The 21,223-nt window shown below is 36.3% G+C and overlaps 1 protein-coding gene across 1 annotated transcript in view; it reads right to left on the bottom strand.

Moving 5' to 3' along the window:
- The window catches only part of LOC138699784 (GTP-binding protein REM 1-like), a 405,969-nt gene that overhangs the window by 173,136 nt on the left and 211,610 nt on the right, over positions 1-21,223 (bottom strand). The gene's annotated exons all lie outside the window — the stretch shown is intronic.

Genomic DNA, 21,223 nt, shown 5'->3' with positions numbered 1-21,223 from the left:
GCGATTGGCTCAGAGTTTGTCTCAAAATCAGTGAGCAATGGCTTGAGGAGAGAAGACAGTGACAACAAAAATAGCCTCTGCTTGAATGATTTTCATCCAAGCTATGAAAGCTTCCCCTTGGTCTGGTTGAAGGAATTTGAAGAGAACTTTCCAGTTGTCTGCCAACCAGTCTAATGATTCCAGCCAAGAGTTTCACCTAGTTGAAACAGGGAGAGGGAATAGACCTGTCTTGGAGCCTTTCATCTGCAGAAAGTGCCAAAAAAGAATGCCTCTTCTTTCTTATTAACTGCTGAAAAATTGCGTCTTTTCGCGAATAACGACGGAAAATATGCTAAATTCGCGAGTCATAGGATTTTTGCGATTTTTCGCGAGTTGAAACGTGTAATTATATATTTTTTATGTGAACTATGTTTTAAGCTTATGTTTATTTGGTTTTTAGGTTTTTCGCGTTTTCGCGAGTCACGAATTTTGACTGTCTCTACACATATAGGCCTACTAGAAAACAAACCAATAATGTCACAGCACATTCCTTTCAACTTTAATCAAAACCCAATAAATACAATATGATTTAATTATTGGTCTCGTGTCATTTGTTTGCAGTCTCGGTTTTGAAACACACTAACGGAATAACCTCGCTACATCGAGTTCTCCCACAAAAAATGTTCCAACTAACGTAAATCTAAACCCACTGTTAACATAGCCAAACGCTCTATTAACAATCTGCTCATTGTCAGTTACTTGCTAAATACTACATTAGTGATTCTATCTTACTATTACAATCATTATTATGAAATAGCTACTGTTAGCTTATCGAGGAATTAGAAGTGTTCCATCTTCGGTATATGTAAACATTTATTGTCAGGAGTTGAAGTAAAACAGTTCAGGAAATGTTTTAAAATGATATTTAGTAGTAGTAACAGTAGTAGAAGTACTAGCAGTAGTAACAGTAATCGTGGTAGTCGTAGTGGTAGCTGTAGAAACAGTAGTTGCAGCGTCATAGTAGTCATACCAAATACCTCACTATAATAATAATAATAATAATAATAATAATAATAATAATAATAATAATAATAATAATAATAATAATAACGGAAGTGCGCACAATGTGCAGGATAATATATTATTTTAGCTTTCGCTGCTGCAGAACTTGGTCAGTGAAACTAATCGGTTTCTACACTCCATCACATGGTATCTTCCCCATAGTTCATCACACAGTAAACACATGCACTCTTCGTTCGGGTCGTGAAAGCTGGTGTTGCGGCATATTTTGGAGTGGAAGCCGTGGGTCGCAAATCTGGTCACCAGATGTCTCTGTAGGTAGTTGGCCTCCTTCCAGTCCTCTCTGGCCATGGCGTCCGTGACGTAGAACTCCTCCCATATTTCTGCTTTCTTACGTTGGTGTTCGAGGACGGTGCTCTCGTATGCTGATGTTGATGGCAGTAGAAATTGCAGCCGTAGGTCTTCTAGTAACATAGGTTCTGTGGTTAGCTCATAGACGATTCTGGATGGTGCAAATCTGGACAAGCCAAATACCCGTTTCAGATATGTCGCTTTCACTTTCTCGAGGTCCTTCAGGTTACTTTTAGTGAGGTATAGCCAGACAATTTCGAGGCCATATATGATGATAGGCACTATTTTAACCACGAAGATTTTCATCGCCGTTTCCAACGAGATCCTGGTTAAGTACTGAATGTCGTTCATGGCGATCATTGCCCCTGCCACTCTGTCTTTGATGTGGGCTGTGTATGTCGATCCATTTTGTTGCAGGGTTATCCCCAGGTAATTAAAAGTCTTTACGTTGGTTAGTGGCTCGCCCTCTAGGTATAGCACGTCTGCTGCCGCTTGTTTTCCCCCTCTTTTGAACGTCATCGCCACTGTTTTTGTCCTGTTTAAAGTAAGGTCATTTCCTCTGGCCCATTCTACCAATCTGTCGAGTGCTCCTTGCAGCGTGTTTCGTGAAGTGGATGCCATGACCATATCATCTGCATACAGATAAGTCGTCAGTTCTTCTGCTTTCGTTGTCTCTACTACGCCGTGTGTTGCTATGTTGAACAACAGGGGACTGAGCGGATCCCCTTGAAGAACTCCTGTTGTCTGGTCGATCGGTGTTGACACTGTTATTGTGTCGTCGATCCGAATACTATTCTCCATCAAGATGTCTCTTAACAGTCTGGCTATGGGGTTTCTCCTTCCTATCAGGTTCTCTAATTTGGCTATGAGTTTTGTTCTATTGATTGTGTCGAACGCTTTTGTGTAATCCACAAACACTGTGTAGAGTTTCCCCTTCGGGTGGTGGAGCGCTTCTTTTATATTTTCTTGGAGGCAATCCACGGCTTGGATTGTGGAGCGGTTCTTTCTGAAGCCAAATTGTTCTACTGGTATATATGTTCTACTATGCTGTTATTCTTTCTGCGACGAGTTTCGTCAGTATTTTCAGGAGTGTGCATTCCAGAGCGATGCCTCTGTATGTATGAGGGTCACTAGCGTTGCCTTTCCCCTTATATAGCGTTTTAATCTTCGATGTTCTCCAACGCTCTGGAATACTCCCTCTCAACAAGCATTCATTGAAGAGGTCCGTCCAGGCTTTTATGAGCATTGGGGCTGCGCGCTTTAAATGCTCGTTGAAGATATTGTCCGGACCACTGGCCTTTTTGTCTTTTGATCCCATGACCAGTCTCAGGACTTCATCCTGCGTGAATAGCTCGAGGAAAGAGTCTTCTTCTTTCTTTGACGTTTCCTTGTGCGGCCTAGTGTCTATTGATTGCAGAATTTCGGTGAAGTGCTGTACCCATGTGTCCATGGGGATATCCCTCGGAAACGTCGGTTTTCTTTGCTTCAAGACTCTAAATGGGTCGTTTTCTGACTCCTCTAGAATCTCTCTGGCTTTTTCTTCATAGTACTCCCTCTTAGATTCTCTTATGAGTGTTTTGTATTTTCTTCTTTCATTTGCGTATTCTTTAAGAGTCTCTTCTGATCGCGAGGTTAAGGCGCTGTGGAGCTTGTGGAGGGCTAACTGTCTAGCCTGGTAGCAGTTCCTGTTGAAACAGGGTTTTGCCTTCCTTTCATTGGGCTTCGTGATTCTTGTGGCGTTTGTAATAATGTGTTCTAGTTTGCCTACTGCTCTGTCAATGTGTCCAGTCTGTATCTCCTGTTCTGCTTCTTTGATTTGGGTGTGGGACTGTTCTATCCTCTGCGTATCTAATTTCCTTGAGATCGTCGGGTTCCGGGGGCAGGTCGTGCTTTCCTTCTGAAGTGTAAATGTCGTTGCAACAGGCATGTGTTTTCTTGCTGCTATTTTGAGCACCTCTTGTGTCACCTTTCTGACGCCCTTCATGTTCGTCAGCACAAGGTCAATTGTGCTGCACACATAGGTTTTCTCGGACGCTTGTTTTATTAAGGTCAATCCTTCTTCTTCGAGGAATTGTAGGACAGTTTCAGTTTTACGGTTGCGTACATCAAACCTGCAGTTCGTATCTCCTGCTATTATCACTAGCTCCTGCTGTTGCGATTGCGCTAGTCCGCCACTTATGATGTCTGTGATCTCCTCTTCTTTGTAGTTCGGATGTAAGTACACGCCTATAACAGTGCACAGCCTGGTTCTAATTATTAGCATTTCAGGTGATTTCCATTCAATTTTAAATGGGGCTAATTCTGGCTTGATGAGGCAGGTGATGCCACTCACCGGTCTGCCTCTCTGGCCTTGAGTGGCAAGCGCGTTAATCGTGTAGAAGCCTTTGGCATTCCATTCCTTTCTCAGAAACGTTTCGGTGAGTACTATCACGTCAAAATTTGCGAGGTTATCCTCTGGTATCATGTCCAAAGCGTTTAATTAGGCCTTCTCTGTTCCATGTAGCCGTCTTTAAGACGTTGCTCGTGATATTATAATCGTATGCCTTGTCTGCCCTGCCTCCGAAAAATATATTGTCTTACGACTCCTCCTCTTGGCCAGAATTCCGGTTGTTTTAGTTCGAACGGGATGCCCACTCTGAATGCTTTGTTTATTCCTTTTACATTTAGTTCTTCGCATTCTATTGCTCCACTTATTCCATTTTCTTCTAGATACCTCACTATAATAATATCGGATAGCTAGCAGTTCTGGGCGCCAACGGTGCTGGTGCTGCTACCTAGGCGGCCAGTGTGGAGATACTCGCGAAACAAGCTGTAATCAACTGCAAAGTATATTGTTGCTGGACTAGTTAATAGTTTTATTAATTAGTGCTGTGTCAAAACGTTAAGGTGTATATGTGCTGTTTATAATTGCTACAATTACAGCATTACAAATTGCTCCAAATCGTACTTTCGATTTCCGAGAGTTCATAAAACGTGAGTCAACAAAATTCTTTATTAGGTCTAATGCCTTTGTCTCTGTGTTGATAGAACAATAAAAATTAGCTTTTTATTTAGCCCTAATAAATGAACAGAAGTTAAAATATATTGGAAATTTTTAGGTTTTAGCAAATTAAGTTTTATTGTTGTCCACATGCCTTTACTAATTATTACAAGCATCAGATTACTGCCATTTTTATCTTTGCAGTTGTCAGCAATGGGTATATAAAGCGTTATTGTAAATTCATTCTTAATGTCAGAATTAATTTTGTCTCAATACAGCAAAGAAAAATACGCAACAATTAATTATGAAAAATAATATGAAGCATGCAATATTTCTCATAATATGCAGCTTTGATACAAAATAATGTTACATTAAATATTCTTCAACATTTCTTAAGTATCTCGTATATTATTCCACATTAGTACCTCACGTTTTAAACAATAGTCCGATTACCGCTATGCTAATATTATTTGCATTTGTGGACGTAATTCCACGCCGCTCCGCTAGATGTCAAGTCCGCGATATTTCGCACTCACGTCAATGCTGCTAGTACACAGCTGTCCGGTATTATTATAGTAAGGTATTTGGTCATACTACTAGTAGTGGTGGTGATAGCAGGATAGTAGTAGTAACAGCAGTAGCATCAGCAGAAGTAGCAATAATCGTGGTAGCCATACAAACAACAGTGAAGAAATTAACCCTTAAATTGGCAAAACTTCATTTCTATATGTATGTATGTATGTATTGCGAGTAATTTTACGGCTGTCGCCGTCTCCCGCTTCTCAACTTCCAGGTACTCCGGTCTTGCCAATCGCCCATTTGTAGACCCCTGCAGACCATATCCTCCTGAACCTCCTTGCTCCATTTTTTCATTGGCCTTCCTCTTCTCTTTTTTTCCGGGGGAGTCCAGTTGAAGACCTTATTAGGCCAGCGGTCGGCTGACATTCTCTGAAGATGCCCATACCATATCAGGCGTTTAGTTTCATTTCTCACACTAGTTTATTAAGCCTTGTCGGACTGTAAAGAAAACATCTATCGCACTGAACATATTATGTTGTACAATATTATAGTATTGTGAAATTTTGATTTTCCTACCAATTTTTTTTCTATTCTATTAAAATTATAACATATGAGACATTCAGAAGCAAAGTAATATAAGTGACATTTTTTTAAAAAGTGAGATAAGTATATATTCTAAATCTTTAACGTCACTTCTGTTCAGAGAAAAATTAATATAAGTGCAGTTCCAGTCATTGCTGCGCCATGTTGGCCTTACACTTATATTACAATGCATACAGAGTTTTGACTGAGAGGCAAACTAATACAAGTGCGTTGTTTGCATATTGTTGTTGCGTTTCTTCTGTGTATGACTAATTCATTTGCCATAATGGAGAGAGGTAATAAATTACATATTCGAAACATCTGCGTGGAAGGCCTACACACATTGAGCTGGACCAACTATACAGTGATCCAATAAGGATAACTTTTGCTAAGTGGAGCAACTTACAATAGCTAAAGAAATTCATCCCACTCATACACCACTCTTTGATGACCTGAAGCATTAGGATGGGCCTATAATAAGGACTGTAGGACGTGGAAAAGTGCGTGGAAGAGGAAGTTGAAGGAATATTCGCGGTAGGAGCACTACAGATGCACTTCATGACAGAAACATAGATGTTTCAGCAGAGAGAGATGTGACTTCATTAGATGAGCCTAGTGACGTAATGAACAGCGACTAAGGCTGAATTTCATCTCAAATTTGAAATTTTCTTAGCCCTCTTTTTTCGGAGTACCAAAAACCACATCAACTGTTGCCCTAGAAATTGAATATAATATTCAACCAATAAGACACTATGTATTAAAAAAGGATCTAAAATACATTTAAAATTGCAAACCTCATCCAGATCTCAGATGTTCTTCAAACTGTCAGATAATATCCTATGTAATTTCTACAAAATAAACAAAGAAGAAATACCAGTCTATATCACAGACACACTCATTGCTAAAACTCCAGTTGTAAATGAAATTCCTCCATGAAAATGGATAATTCCAGAAGATTGCCTTCAAATTCCACGAAATCATTTCAAAAATGATCCTTCATAATTCTTAAGTTAAATGCCATGGAACTACTCTGCAGCTCATATAAGGATTACCTTCAAATTTATACAGATGAATCTCTAAACCCTGATGATGGAACATCAGGAGCAGGGTATTATATTCCAAAATATCAAGAAAATTACTTCATACTATGTTCAGCCTCCTCCAGTCTTGACACTGAATTGCTAGCTATCGATGCTGATCTTAGTGTGTTACTCAAATTTCTCAAAGATCTATTTGAATACTTACCGACTCCAAGGGGGCTATTTTTAATATAATTAAATATGTACCACATCTATACGCATATAGAATTATTCCAATTCAGAAACGACTAAGTGAATTAAAAAAACTCCAAAAGAAAATAAAATTTCAATGGATACCTAGTCATTGTGGTCTACCTGGAAACGAGAAAGTCGATAACGTTGCGAAACAGGCAACATATTTGCAACCAAGACCTCTTCAAGTGATATCTCTATTCAATGCCTTTACTTCAGTAAAGTTTCATTTCACAAATTTATGCATCAACAATTGGCTCTCTTCTGACAAAGGAAAAATTTTACAGTCCGTTAAAAAGAAACCGAATGACCTGTAAATTTACAGAAACTTGCCCAGACATGTTCAAACATTTTTAACAAGAGTCAGAACAGATCACATTGTCACATAATTGTACCTACACCGATTTCACCTTTCTGATACTCCTACTTGTATGTGGTGTAATAATCATGATGAAGATATGGAACACATTCTTCTATACTGTCCATCCATAAACCACAAAAGAAGTCAATTAAAATCATCAGTATCAGTTGCAGAAGACACATCTGTGCAGTATATATTGACTACACCCTACCTCTGGCTAGTAGCAACAGGCGTCTATAATGAACACCGATCAAAATATCCCTAATTTACTATGAAAAAGAAGAACTGAAAATACTACAGTGGACTATAGTTGACTTTATGTTGTCTGCAAACAACTGGACACATTAAGAAGATTGACTGATTGATTCTTTCGGTTATACAGACACATGTTTTGTTATAATATGATAAGAAAGCTCAAGTGCTGTTAAGACAGAAATGTTTCAATGTTGTAAGCAATGTCCTTGTTCTTGTTTTAAATAATATAAAAATACCGAAAATCCTTGCACTTATATTACTTTTCCACAAAAATATTTTCGTGGAAAAATAATACAAGTGACTTTAGGACCCTATTTTACCTAAACAGTTTTAGAATAGATAATTTATATTTAGAAGTTAAAAAATATAGGTACCAACATATACAACTGTAAAATTACAGCAACATAGTCCTGTAACAGACTTTTTAATGTCCGTTTCAAGTTCAAAGTCACTTATCTCAAAACTTACTAAATGTCACTTGTATCACTTTGCTTCTGAGTGCCTTATATATAGCCTATTAACCTGCTGTATCCTATAGGATACTTTATGCTCGACCATGCCGAAATGTAGTAATTATACACCTGGTAGCAGCCCTTTAATGGACCTCATTAAAGTACACCTATTCATTAAAGTTCAGCAATCAGAAAACACCATTGTAGCAATATGAAAGCGCAAGTATCGTTTATTCTCGGATATGCAATCGAAAGACAACTAGCGAAACGTCACGGAGGCTGGAAATCCAATACTGTCGCAGAAGGTTATGTTCTGTTACTATAATAATTAGCGTTAATTGTAAATAATATTCAAATAAATTCAATTTGTCATCTCGTTTTTCAATGTCTAAATCAATTTCAAGGTTATATCAAGATTAATGTTTATTTTACTCTCTAGATTATATCAAGGTCAATGATATTTGTTTCTCGGAAAAAATCAATACTTTCGCGTCTGCGCACATCTCACAATTTACGAGATATTGCACAAGGTCAGTTCCGCTCCCCAGTCAGATAAGAATAACATGAATACTTATGAATAATTTCAAGTTAGAAATATGGTCGAGCATTAAAAGGCGTATGAAACTTGCCTATAATGGTAATTAAGACGCTCGTATGAAAATTATGAAACTCGCTTGCGCTCGTTTCATAAACATACTCGCGCCTTAATTACTACCATTATAGGCTCATTGCATAATACACTATTGTCAATTTAAGGGTTAAGGTGTATGGTATTGTTATTGTTTCATGACAACACTTTCTGCCGTGCAACATGGCAGCATTCTGGGTTTCACTGAGAACCATTACAAAACAAGTCAGTCTTCAATCTGGCGGAGTAATAAGATATCAATGATTTTTCTACACAATAAACTTCAGGTAATACTTGTTTTTAGAGAATTGACGGAAGCAAGGAAATGGTGAATAATTTTTACTGAATTGCTTCAAGAAAGGAATACGCAATGTAATATTCCTCACATACATTAATTATATAATTGAAAGGGGTCCTAATAAGCCCGAAAACCTGAAATTATTTTATATTTGCTAAGGACTCCTTAACCTCTTTTTGCATATCGATATCGTATTAATTAAAGAGCTTTAAACGACGCTGAGATTTTTTCCCCAGGAGTTGATGAGCCAGAACAAGGCAGTCACCATAAAATTCTTTCCAGGGTCTGCTTCGAATATGACAATATTAATCTTCGGCAGCGATGCAGAGAGCTCATGGCAGCTGATTTTCCAGTCAATTGCCCAGCTCTGATATAAGAACTGTGCCCACCACGGATGCGGAGGCTCCTCCCATGTGCGTTACATAGACTACTATTAACCTGCTACGGCGTGATAATGCCTGCCTCTTACACATTTTAATGGCATGGTGCTTTGCGGAATGCGATAGAGCTCCCCGTTCCCTTAACAGCCTTTTATATGGTCTAAACCAGTTAGCAGGTGCTAGCTCCAACTATTTTCCAAGTAATAGACTATTAACTAAATTCCAGTGTACACTCGACTCGTGAACTTGTTTGGACTGCAACAATGTATGGCCTGTCATCGCCCACCTTTCTGTCTTCTGTTTCTCTTGTCCATTAGATGTAATGACCAAGAGCAGAAAGGAGTTGGAGCCAATGAGTCACCAATGTGTTGTAAATAACAACTCGACCACGCAAATGTAAATGAAAATATAAAGTAAGAGAAGAGCAAACAGTAAGAAAAATAAATTAAATTTATTGCAGAGAAGAAAGAAAAATACCAATACATACAAAATTGTAACTCCATTCAGAAAACTATAATAAAAGATATCGTATAAAACAAATAACACTAAAGGCCTACTTAAGGGTCCCTTCAGACGAGACCACTTTAGTGGCGCGTTAGTGACGCTGCAAACGCGCGTTAACGGTGCTGCTTTATAAATTAATTTTCTTTAGAGAATTTTTCAGTCTTCCAGTGAACATGGTCGTAGAAAGAGATATACTTCTGACAACTTTGCTCAAACGGAGAAAGAATAGACGTAAAAATAGAAAAAGAATCTGGGTTCATCCATTAGTTTTGGAAAGACCGAATCGAGGACTATTGCATATTATCGCCGCGCTCTCATGGTTAACATTCGGCAGGACTTTGAGCGGCCTCGTGCATAACATTTGGCAGGTCTTTGAAGTTAAATTGCATTATTGTTTTCAATTTCTTATGTTGCCGCTCCAATCACTCGCCTCAATTTCAATATTGCAACCAATAAGCTGCTTCCATTATTAAATGACACCTACTTGTCTAATCCACGTGGACTAAAATCGAGGTTGCAATGTCTTGTGCTGAGGACGAACATTAAGGTATGTGATTAAAAATTATTATTAAAGAGTTATTATTAAGAGTTAAGAATGTCAACATACTCGTATATGAAATAATATTAATAATAATAATAATAATAATAATAATAATAATAATAATAATAATAATAATAATAATAATAGTAATAATAATAGCCATTTAACAATATAACAAACTAGTGCTTATTCTTATCGAGGAAGTAGACGTGACAACGTGACGCTTAGAGTGAAACCTACAGAGCAACAATCGGTCGGCAAAATTGTGTTTTAAAAGCACACCGCACGTTATTGTTTGATGCCGACATGTTAACCATGAGAGCGCGGCGATAATACCTTGTTTGATGATTATTAATTTAAAATTACGCAAATGAGGGACAATATGGCATAAAACATAATTTTGTTCATTATTTAAGAATTCAAAATTAAATATAATAGGCAGCAAACATGAAACCATAGCACGTAATTCAACCATTAGACTATACTACAATAGGTGTCTGTAGTGTAATGGCAAAGTCAAAGGCCGTGGTGTAATTTAACCCAGTTTCGAACCTGAGAACAACTGGTTTTTTATCTCTTTGTTACTTTATTTACATTATTTTAGATATGTTATTTTATTTTAACACGAAATAAAGGAGATTTTACTACATAAATAATATATCAGTAATTCGCACTAGTCCAGCTATTTTATTATTATTATTATTATTATTATTATTATTATTATTATTATTATTATTATTATATTATTATTATCATCGTCATTCTATATTATTCTGTAGTAACATAGCTTGTATACAGTCGTGACGTTGTAGGTTTAGGGAATTGGTGGCCTAACAGACGTCCGTTAGCAGCGCCACGAACGCGCTACTCACGCGCCACTAAAATAGTGGCCTGGCTGTGGCCCCGTCTGAAACCCACCATTTAATTCTATGTATCGCGACGAGAAGCGCTAAGTTTAGTGCCCGTCACCAGTGGCGAAGCTAACCATTCAGAGCGTCTGCAATGCGACTAATTTTGTAGTTGTGGCTGTGTCTGAAGGCCTCCATTTAAATACTGTACATTATTCACGAGCGGCAGCACGTAAGCAGGGCTTCTAAAAGTGGCCTTTCTGAAGGGACTCTTAATATCTAAATAAACATATCAAACAAATAAATAAATGAATACAAATTCAAGCGGGGTTTACAAATTAAAATGCAATAGCTGTCCAGATTTTTACACAGAACAGACTGGAAGATCATTCCAGATTGGGTACAATGAGTACATTAAAGCAGTAACTAAACTATACATCACATCAAATTACGCTGAACATTTTACTAACAACAATCACGACTACAATAACATAGAAACAGATATGGAAATACTACACATATCACCAAAAAGTACTATAATTAAACTTATTAAAACAATGCGAAATATAGAACCACACAATGACATAATAATAATAATAATAATAATAATAATAATAATAATAATAATAATAATAATAATAGTAATAATAATAATAATAATAATAATAATAATAATAATAATAATAATAATAATAATTTATTTTCGCTGGCAGAGTTAAAGCCATAAGGCCTTCTCTTCCACTCAATCAGCCTTAATCAATACATACCCACAGCATATACTTAATACACAATTACAATTCAACACACATACATTATTCGATATCATAATAGACGACACACAAACAACCATCCCCCACCATAAGAACAACACCTCCCTACCCCCACTAATGACGAAAGCAAACGCCGAAAGTCAAGACCAGCTGGAGCAGCAGTAGTTCGAAGGATACTGAAGATGACATCACACCGATGTTGAAACGGAGCTCTGTCATAAAGGTATATTACCTCTCTTTAAAAATTGTAACACTTAACGTTTTAACTGTAGAAAGTTTTACAGACAGAAAAAAAAATGGAATCAAAGATGTATTGAAAGGAAATATAAAATGTATGAAGGAAGAACAAAAGAGAATGCGTAAGGTGAATGTCAAAATAGAGGAGGAAAGAGACTTCTGCAAAAGGGAATAAAAAATAAATACAGTACGTATAGAAGAAAAGCAAAAAAATACAAGTGTTACGAAGTTGATGTATATTTTCTCATTATATATTTTATACGTTTTCTAACATTGCTGTTTCTTTGTCATCTTACGAATGATATTATCTTTAATTTAGTACGTCTGAGCCATCTAGATCCGGAAATTGGCTGACAGCGTGCCAGACAGGAAACCAGGGGCCTATTCCAGCACTAAACTCGTCAACTTTTCACTTTGCAGTTCGAAATTTTCATTGCAGTTTGTTGTATTATCACATTTCAAACTGGTTCACAAAGTGAAAAGTGAAAAGAAAGTAGAGAAAACTTTTCAAATATATTATTACTTTTGTTTACCATTACAATAATTCTGAAAAGTTCAAAGTCATATGCTGAAAGGTGTATGGCAGGTCTGCACAAACGGCGCTCATCGAGCAAGAGAGTCGACTAACAGCTCGCCGGAAAGGTACATCGGAATGACGTAGGCCTGCTATAGGTAGAGGATAGTCCACGCAGAGTGTATTATCAGTAGCTATTTCACTTTGCCTATCTACGGTTATATAATGGTGGAATCTAAAAGACGGAAAAGTGATCATCACGCAAATTCTTTCAATATTGCATGGGAAAATGCTTATTTCTTTCACAGCAGCTGGCATCAATACTCAGTGCCTCATCTCTCCCAAAAGTTTGGAAAAAAAAAAGGAAAAAACAATGTAATGCGTCATTACTAGTCCACACATAGAGATACGATGGTTTTGTTAGTGAAGATAGAAGTAAAAAGGTTCAGGAATTGAAAGTTGCATTATTATATGAGGCAGGGTACGTTAGAATTTATTAATCTTCAACAATCTAAATATCTCTCTTCAGGGAAAATGCCAGCTCATTATTGATATGTTGAATAAATTACGGGATTTCAGTCGTAAACTTAACTCGTAATTCAGATTCGGAAAGGTAATATGGCTCACTTTCGAACGATAGAAACTGCTCGTGATGAAGTAATGTTAAACGACTATGTGCGAATATTAATTGAAATTCAAAATGAATTTAATTCTAGGTTCCAAGATATTGTCTTAATTGGAAAGAAGTTTAAAGTTATCATAAATTCCTTCAACACAGTTGAAACAGTGTCATACAATTTACAGGTCGGCCTGGTTGGCGCAGTTGGTATAGCGCTGGCCTTCTATGCCCGATGTTGCGGGTTCGATTCCGGATGACATTTAAGTGTGTTTAAATGCGACAGGCTCATGTCAGTAGATTTACTGACATGTAAAAGAACTCCTGCGGGACAAAATTCCGGCACACGGGCGACGCTGATATAACCTCGGCAGTTGCGAGCGTCGTTAAATAAAACATAACATTTAACATTTAACGATTTACACCTCGAACTTATTGATCTTCAATGTGACCTAAGGGCTAAAAACCATTTGAATAATACTACTAGCCTGTTTGAATTTTACAAGACTAAACCTTAGCAGTAATATCCACGACTACACAGGCTGGCTGTGAAAATGATTGCTATATTTGGCTGAAGATTTATATTTATGAGCAACTGTTTTCTATAATCAACTTTAATAAAGGCAGGCATCGAATATTTGTAACTGATGTTTCATTACGATCAATACTGTTCCTTTCAGCTGCATAAAACCCCGTTTTGATGTACTGATAAATAAAAATATAACAAAATGATATTGTATATTTAAGTAGCTATAGAATTTCTATTATTACTGTAAAATAAATACTTCTTATTAATTAATAATAATCCAAGATAGTTTTGTAAACACTGAACGGGAATTCATTTCATGAACACTCGTACTAGTACTTTTGTGTACATTTTGTACGAGATCACCCCTTCTTCCAGTCCACCCTTATATAGAGCGCAGCCAATATCTGCATTCCGCTCGCAAGCTCTGAGCCGACTCGGAGAGCACAAACCTTGTGCAAGCCTGGTGTATGGGATATTTTTTTCAAAGAACCAAGACTCTTTGCCATTTAGATTAAGTGTACTATATTCAGTAAATTTTTGTATTGGATTTAAAATAATTTAGAGAAGAAATATAATAAGATAAAAAGAAATAGGAAGGATGAGTGGGAATGAAAAAACTGAATTAACAATTAAAAAAATAAACTGTTGAAGGAGCAGAGGAGAAGAATGAAGGAAGAAAAGAACTGAACAGGAGGTAAATGGAAAAGAAATAAACTAGAGATAGAGTCAAGCAACAAAGAAGATCTGATGTTAATCACAGTGTTCTTAGCTCAAAGAGAGACGATAACGAATCGTACATTTACATTGTTTACTTGACAGTGAATTAGCTAGCATTCAGGAAAGAGGTACAGTATTACGTTGCCCGATTGTTTGATTTGCTCGTGCCAAGATAAATGTTTGAAAATCTTACACCTGGCGCTGGAGTTTTATGCTCTCTGGATCTTTTATTGCACAGTTAAATTTATCCGAAGGAGTGGCATTTCAAACAACTGACACCTAAAATATTCGCATCAGTTTATGACTTGCAGCCGATTCTATTTTCGTGAGAATAGTCAATGAATTGGTCAAAATACACGCATTATTTCTTTTCAAGTATTAACCAAATTAAAAACATTTATTCTACTTTTCTTTGGGAATTATAAATTAATATTAATAGATGTTAATAAGTTGGGATACTTCCTTAGTAGGTTTTCAGCACAATGCCAATATTTTACTATATATTAATTTAGTCGTAACAATAAATTATATTTTGTCCTTTTACTATCACTACATTTGCAATATTTTGTCGCTGATATCCCTAAAACTTATATCTGCAACATAGTTTATAATCTCTGACTACGACGAACATGAGCATTGCTCGTTACATGATCATATCATATTATACACGCACAATTAACTATCGTCAGAAGAGTACTGTAGGTATATACAGCCGTGTTTTGATGAGCGTAGATCACGTTATCAGTATAGTTCTCTTGTTTGAATGATACACATTTTAGTTCTTTAAATAAACTCATGCGAAACGAATTGTTATACGAGTCTTCTTAAGAATAATTTCTTGTACAGAATTATTTACTGAATATCTGTAAAGAAATCTCCAATATATTTTGCTCCAAGGCTACTTGCAATCTTGTTAATTAAGTAAAATGGCATTCCTTCTATTGTTAACGTATTAATTTCTCTAAATAAGTAGTGTATAAATTATGAAATCTTATTTCGATATTATTAATGCTTATGTTTACTATTACTCTAAATAATTATGATTATAATATAATTATATATACATACATGAAAGTGGGCTGATATAGGCTATTCGTTATCGTGTGAAACCTACCTTCGCGGGAGGGGCAGCAGGAAGTGGACTGTAAAGCTTCCTTCCCGTCCTACGGTTTTACTTGCAGCTAGCTAGCTCACGTACCCCTACCATAAGGTTCTTACTATAAGCTACGTCACACGCATGTACTTGGTTTCACGAGATAACGAATGACCTATAATTATTATACAAACTCCCGGTTTGCACCATCTCAAAGTAGGAACAGAACAATGAAACAATTTTCTCCATAATCCACATGCGCCAAATGCTAAGCTAATCAGAGCTCAGTAAAGAATGTCGATAACACAGGACATGTATACATAATCTAAGCGTCGTGGTTAGTCAAATTCATGTTTGGTATGGCCGTTCAATGTTGTTTTAAAACGCAGTATAGACGTGAATCTGCAACACGAAAAATTATTCGATCTTGGAGCGACAAGCCGAGGATATAGGACATATGTTTTTGTGTTCGTATACGTTTAGATATATTTATTTTTTCCGATTCTCTAAATAATAATAGAGCTTTGCAAAATCTTAATACAAATTTGAAATTAATGAGTAGAAATCATTAATTAATATATGAATGATGGATTTATGCTCATTACGAAAAAGTAACATATACCTACTATAACTATCCAATAAGCGAATTATGTTAAATATATGGAGCAGATAAGAGCAGCGAGCGCTATAGACGCTTGCGAGCGGCAGCTGAGAGCGCGGTGTTGGCTCTGTCACGTAAATTTTTAAAATAAATGTTTTATACAAAATAATTTATTTATTTTAAATAAAAAATAAATAAATAAATAAATAAATAAATAAATAAATAAATAAATAAATAAATAAATAAATAAATAAATAAATAAATAAAATTATTGATGAGAGATTAAATATTTCTTACACTAGAATTAGAGAATTCTTTTAGTGTTTTATTGTAAATATTTATATATTTATAAGTATATACAGGGACATCATTTTATTTTTACTAACATTATTAATATTAACTTGGCTATACCTCTGGATCAACGCCGTTTGCTACCCCCTTCCACAACTGGAGTTCGATGATACTGGCGTAATATACAAACAAATCACTTTACTAGGTATAGGAGGGAAGAAAAATAGTTCATCCATTTACGTAAACTAGGAAATATTGCGCTTTTGAGTTTGATAATTTTCATTATTTTTTTGTTTAATCAAAATACAGTACAATATTAACAATGAGTGTTTTTACTCACGAACTTAGCTTTCCATGTGGACGTATTCGTTATGCAGTGTATATTATACTGTCTACAGCACATTAGCGTACAATATAGAGAATGAAGTTAAATTGAAAAATAATCATAATATGGATATTTAAACACATTTTTTAAAATGGTGGCCGTTCATTTCGATACAGGCTTCAGTTCTAATATGCATATTATAGACTATTGTACCTAATCCCAATTACCAGTTTCGTTCTTCGTACTAGTAACTCATGTTGAAATAATTCTGTACCTACTCTATAAAAGAGTACCTTACGTACTGTAAATTCAATCTTCACTTCTGCCCGATCCGAAAAGATAAACTTACTCAGACATACTATCTACTCTCCGTCCAAGTGGTTATGTCGCAGGGTCGTAGAAATGTGAGGAAATCAAGTGAAGTTAATTACTTAACGAGGCCTTTTATTTAAGTTATTTTAAACAGTTGTATAATATTACGTAGATGTCCAATTCCTAACAGAAATTAATGTTCCCAGAAAAGAGCTAAGCCCAGCCACTAGCTGGCGAATAAAAGCTGGTGGGGGAAACCGGGATACGGCGTAGGCGAATGGAAGACAGTACCTGTGGGAAAATGATTCAATATTGGAAGCTCTTTCGTCACTCGAAAACGCGAGCATATTTTTGGAACGTACTGTTCACTATGACCGTAAGGCTACTATGACTGTATATGAGGTCTTGGATCTGTGTGGAGGACGGTTGAACTTCATTAGTAGAAGGGGTGAGAGTGAAGTACATTCAAAAACTCAGGTACAATAAAAATTGAAGTAAAAATAAAATGATATCCCTGTAGATTGTTGTATATACTTAGGATATAGCAGATATATTCAGCTACACGTATATAACAATCTATAATTTTTGTGCACCCTCAGTTGCTTCATGAATTTATATGAACATTAGTTAGTATTTTGAGAATTGTTAACTTAAAATTGATCGTATAATTAATGATTAACATCCCGCCCAACTAGTAAATGAGACATTTTTACGAATATTTTTTAGTTAATTATTGTGAATATTTAGCAATATATTCTCGCAAATTCTTAAAAGATACAAAACAGATTAAGTATTTTTTCCTAAACAAAAACAAAGAAAAATGGAATCAATTTTAGCGTTGCCACATTACCCTGAAGAAGAAGAAGAAGTTTAATAACTTGTGGTAGGAATACGTGATTTGCGGCATGTAGAAGAACCACTGAGTTATATCTCGGTAAAATTAATGTTCAATTTTATTGTCGCCTAAAATTTAATTTTGACGCTACATAATCAAGCTCTTAGAAGTGTCGTTCAATAAGACAATACCAAATAATACGAATATTTATAATATATTGACTATTTTTAGTTGTATTTTGTTGCAGTGATGAATTATTGTACGTCAGAAATAAGTCTGATGGTTGTTATATAAAAAGTAAATCATGTAAGTATACATATAGTTGAACATTATTATAATATTCATACTACATATTTTCGTGTTAGTAAATGCTATATGTACGACTGGGTAAGTTTATTTTCTAAAATTCCAATTGTAATTAGGCTATATGAAATATGATTATTTCAATCCCTTTTAAAACCTACTAATTGTTGAGAGAGCAAATATGATTCCTATTATATCCATAAGCAATAGATATATATAATTTGAAATCTGCCTCCGCACATCTGTTTTACACTGAAGAGCAGGCAGTAGTATTTCGTGAGCAAGAGCCGCTCTCCGCTGCTCCGCGGAGCGTTCAGTTTCCGGCCCTGTTTAGCAGGAAGGACAGCTGCCTCATCGGGTGGTGGTGAATCCATCTAAACTTTTATAATATATACTCGTATTTTAGTCGCATGCACGAGAGAAAGAAATGCTTAAGTATAGATATTAAAACCTGTAGGAATAAGTGGGAATAAAGAGCCCTCGTTTTTGGTAGCAAACTTCAAGCTAAAGTACATAATCGAAAACTAGGATGGACACTACTCTCAAATGTCACGTACAACGAATGTACTCTATATGGATTACTATGAATTTCCGCTCTGAAATTGTATTTTTATTAGTTGCATATTATTTGTTAATGAGAACTGCAGTTGAAGGTTACATTCAATCTGCCTTTTATTTCTTTTGGTTTATTTGTGGTGTGAATTGCAGATGTGAATGATAGAGAACCTTTATTATTATTTTATCAGTTTAATTTGTTAACGTGAACTGAACATGTGGAAACTGTTTTCAAATGTGCTGCTTGCTATTTGTATGAGGGGGTCAGATGCAAAGGGGTACAAGTGACATTTCTAATATGAGTTGAGTGCATTCAGAGCAAGCTAAAACATTAAAAAATTTAGTGACAAAGGGATACATATTTTAACCACACCTCACACTAAAATTTAAATAAAAAACTTCACGTAATTTACGAAATCTCAAGTACTTTCAACTGCATTTTCTCACAATTAACTTAAGTGCACTTATACCCCTTTGCTTCTGATCCCTCATATGAGTTTATTTATTACTGTTGAACTGAACGCGTGTTTACAACAATGCATATAACGGACGTCATGAATAATCTTCTTTGAGTGATGCAGAAGTGAAATTGTTAATTAGAAAATTCGGGTAACCAATGCTAATTACGAAATTACAAACTTAAACTAGTAAAAAATTGTATATACAGGAGTGTTTCTGTAACTTCGTGCCAAATTTCTAGGTGTGATAAAGGCTGTAGAAAGGAGCAATTTGAGATAAGGAACTCATGTCCGGTAAACCTAATTTAGAAGTTTATGAGGGAAATCTGAAGCAGATGCTTCTAGAGACGGTTCTCCTTTCCATTGTGAAAATGTGGCTGCAGCATGATGATGCCCAGGCATATTTCATGCATGAAGTTCGTGAAAATCCCAATCAGCATTTTCCTGAGAGATGGATTGGAAGAGGAGACCCTGTTTAACAGCCATCGAGCTCTCCAGACTTCCCTATTGAATTTCATTCTATGGTACCATGTTAAAGTCTTGTTTACGAGATACCAGTAGGCAAGAAAAAGAACTTGTAAGAATAAAATTGTAGTTTCGTGCGACATCATTCATACAACACCAGCAATGTTAGAGAGGATACGACTGTCTTTGCTGAGATGTTACAACTCCTGCATCCAAGTTGGATGTCGCCATTTTCAACACCTTCAGTGTGTTTAGGATAATCCTATGGATAAACCAGTGTAATAAATCGTGTGTAGTAAGAATCCAGATATGCACATAGAGTGTTAGTTGGGAGGCCGGAGAGAAAAAGACAGCCACTGGCGTGGCTTAGTCGGTTAAGGCGCTCGCCTGCCGGTCTGAAGTTGCGCTCGGGCGCGGGTTCGATCCCCGCTTGGACTGAATACCTGGTTGGGTTTTTTCCGAGGTTTTCCCCAACCGTAATGTGAATGCCAGGCAATCTATGGCGAATCCTCGGTGTCTTAAAATATGTTTTATTTAACGACGCTCGCAACTGCAGAGGTTATATCAGCGTCGCCGGATGTGCCGGAATTATGTCCCGCAGGAGTTCTTTTACACGCCAGTAATCTATTGACATGAGCCTGTCGCATTTAAGCACACTTAAATGCCATCGACCTGGCCCGGGATCGAACCCGCAACCTTGGGCATAGAAGGCCAGCGCTATACCAACTTGCCAACCAGGTCGACTCCTCGGTGTCATCTCGCCAAATACCATTTCACTATCACCAATCTCATCGACGCTAAATAACCTAGTAGTTGATACAGCGTCGTTAAATAACTAAAAAAAAGACCTTTGGAGAGGCCGAGACATAGATGGGAGGATAATATAACATGGATTTGAGGGAGGTGGGATATGATGGTAGAGAAGGAATTGATCTTGCTCAGGATAGGGACCGATGTCGGGCTTGTGTGAGGGCGGCAATGAACCTCCGGGTTCTTTAAAAGCCATTTGTAAGTAAGTAATAAAAGATATGAACACTGAGTTACACATTTTATAACACTTTGATTTTACCAAAATTATTCGAATTTCATAAGGGTTGCCTTCTACCCGGCAACATGATTACAACTATTATTAAGGCTCGTAACTTCTAAATTAGGTTTTACTAGACTTAGTTTCTCATCTCAAATTACTCCTTATAACACTCTTTATCACCAATAGAAGACTGGCACAAAATTACGAGAACAGTTTGTATTAGCAGAAAATTCACAAGAAAATTAATTGCAGTCATCTCTGGATATAGTGAACTCGGTTATAGTGAACATTCGGCTATAGTGAACCTAAATCGTTAGTCCTGACCCGCATACATTAAAAAGTACATTAATATTTCCGTTTATAGTGAACCCTCACTTCGGTTATAGCGAACCTTGTATCCTAACAAATTCTTATTTGAAGTCAGACCTTCTTATATAAAATTAAAAGAATGTGTTGAGAAGAACATGCTAAGTTTCTTACTTCTTTAGTCAAAGGACAAAGGTAGGATTAGTGATTCCTAGACAATGAGCTGCACTGTAAATCCAGGCAACGCGTGATGACCTTGCCTCACTCCGCCGTCGAGAGGTTAATATTCTGTTCTCA

The sequence above is a fragment of the Periplaneta americana genome, chromosome 5, assembly GCF_040183065.1.
Source record: "Periplaneta americana isolate PAMFEO1 chromosome 5, P.americana_PAMFEO1_priV1, whole genome shotgun sequence".
Taxonomy (NCBI): domain Eukaryota; kingdom Metazoa; phylum Arthropoda; class Insecta; order Blattodea; family Blattidae; genus Periplaneta; species Periplaneta americana.
The sequence above is the reverse complement of the archived record's forward strand: the minus strand, read 5'-3'. Positions and strand labels throughout refer to the sequence as shown.